This window comes from Hyalella azteca, unplaced genomic scaffold (assembly GCF_000764305.2).
Source record: "Hyalella azteca isolate HAZT.00-mixed unplaced genomic scaffold, Hazt_2.0.2 contig2323, whole genome shotgun sequence".
Lineage (NCBI taxonomy): Eukaryota > Metazoa > Arthropoda > Malacostraca > Amphipoda > Hyalellidae > Hyalella > Hyalella azteca.
In genome coordinates, this window is record NW_025932603.1 from 30,450 (window position 1) to 32,885 (window position 2,436).

At 41.9% G+C, this 2,436-nt stretch overlaps 1 protein-coding gene across 3 annotated transcripts in view; it reads left to right on the forward strand.

Annotated features, from left to right (window-relative positions):
* The first annotated feature begins 369 nt into the window (after window positions 1–369).
* Window positions 370–2,436, forward strand: part of LOC108678775 (zinc finger protein 888) — a 13,650-nt gene continuing 11,583 nt past the window's right edge. For all 3 annotated transcript variants that reach the window (XM_018167246.2, XM_047885532.1, XM_047885531.1), the window contains exon 1: window positions 370–975. The gene's annotated coding sequence lies outside the window, so the exon portion shown is untranslated. The remainder of the gene's footprint in view (window positions 976–2,436) is intronic.

Sequence of the window (2,436 nt, forward strand, 5' to 3'; positions counted from 1 at the left end):
ACTCCGCACTCTCTGGGTTGATTATTTTCTGAGATATAAGCGTTGAAGTAGTTAAACCGTAAGAGGTCGTTTTGCGCTAAGCACTATTGGCGAGTGCTAAATGTTGTGGTCGAGTGCGGTGTGATTATTTACAGTGAATAAGTAATTGATTCACGTTATTTCATCACTCCGCACTCTCTGGTTTGAATATTTTCTGAGATATAAGCGTAGAAGTAGTTAAACCGTACGAGGTCGTTTCGCGCTAAGCATTTCTGGCGAGCGTTGAATGTTGTGGTCGAGTGCGGAGTTTTACTGATAGTGATAGTGCTGTGTGGTGGTTTAAATTAAAATATGATTGATTGATTTCAGCCTTGTTTATATAAGATGCTTTCATAGTCGTAAGATTCGACTGTTCAAACCAAGAAAAGGCAATGAGTTTAATTGTATGAACATGAGTATAGTGCCGTTTTAAGCATATGTTATTTGTCAGATTTTTTAATTTTTTTGATTTGTAGAACACAAAAAGGAGATATGCGTAGTTTGAGTGCTTAGTTTTTCAATATATGATAATGAAAAACGTTACTTTACTTCTTGGCAAATTCGCGGAATTCGTTCAGCCGCGGCGTTCCATCGATCAATCGTTCGCCACTTCAGCGAATTCGGCGTCTTCGGCGTCTTCAGCTTTTAAGTGTCACCCAAATGGCCAAATTGGTGGTGCACGGCTGTGCTCCCAACGGTACTTCCTTATCAAATTTTAGTAAATTGCACATATACTAGAATAGATTGACTTTCGAACTATTTTTTTTTTTTGTCCGGGGACTTGGCCGTTATTTAAGCCTTCTGGCTAACCTGGTTTGATCAGATACAATTTCTGGACTCAGTATCCGCGGTTTGGAATTGTTTCTTAAAATCAGAAGCTGTTCTGTATTTGTCCTGAGTGACTCCTGATAGTTTCGCCATTTTCGTTGAAGCTGGAGACCACAACGAGCATTGCCGGTGAGTTCACTAAGTTGTATTGTAAATTGAAATAAATTATTTTATACAGGTTGAAATTACACTGTGCGACTATGGACTAAATTTAATCTTTGCTCTGTACAGAAGCTATAGCAAGCTTCCACATGCGTCAGTGGCCAGTGGGCCTAGTCTGAAAAAGTCCTATTTTTGTCTGAAATATCGCGGCTCTAATTTAGTCTGGAAAAGTCCTATTTTTGTCTGAAATATCGCGGCTCTAATATCATATAATTTCAGTAGGTATGAAATCTCGCGGCTCGAATGTCATAAATTTTTGTTTGATAAAATGGAATCACGGCTGGCAAATCCATAAAACCACGGCTCGAAAAATTCAGTCGCGGCTTGCCAAGTAGATATATTCCATACTAGCAGTGGGCTGTGCCTGTGGGATTAGCCAAATTAGCCAATTAATAATAAGGAGTAGGGATTAGGCCTCTGAATTAAAAAATGTTGTGTGGACAGTGGACTTATAAGTTATGTGTTATGGCCAGGCTGTTAATTTTGGCCTTTGAGATCAATTGTATTGGCATCTCTTCAAAAGTTAGAGCTCTTCAGAACTAAGAAGCATGATCTAGGGTGCAGTCGGTGGATTCAGCGTCGCAATATATGGGTTTTTAAGCACTAAGCGTCGCCGATGACGCCGGGTAATTTTAAGATGCGTCCCCGGATAATTTCTAATGAAAAGCCATTTACGCTGCGGCTGAGTAATGAAAAACTATTTACAAGCCACAAACTCATTTACCAGCCACACTCAGGATGATGTGTGTTTTTGGTGAATTTTCTTGCGCATTTTCACTTTTTTTCAAGCTATTGCTGTGCACAGTTGGCGCAATGTAATGAAAATTGATTCTCTTTGCGCATGTGTCCTGGCCATCAATTCTACGTCGCGCTGCCGCGCACGCCGCACGAGCAGTTTGTGGAGGAACAGCCGTAATACTCACATTACTCAGTACAGTACGGTATGCCTTTAATTATCTTTCAATGATATACGATTTTTCTTGATACAGAAATTTGGTGAATGAGAAATCTAGAACTTTATTTTAGAAGAAATTTTCTCCCAAGTCATATGGCAACACTGAACACCGTCTGTTTACATTTCGTAATTCGTATGTATAATAGCCGCAGTTTACGATTACCGTACCGTCCATACGTTCCGTATCCAACAAGGCAGACAAGCGGAAGAGTCAGAAGTAACCCGGACATGTTCAGTTCAGTTCAGTTCTCTCCGCGCCATAAGGCGCACAAGGCTTGGACGTCACTCCTCCACTGGGTCCGGTTTGCAGCTGCCTGCCGTGCTATGTCCCACGAGTTCCAGCCTGCTCGGTTTCTCTCCTCTTCCACCATTCGCCTCCAAGTTGTTTTTGGGCGTCCTCTCTTCCTCCTTCCTTCAGGTGCCCACCCGAGGGCCACAGCACAGTCGCTTGCTCTGTCCTTCCTCAGCACATG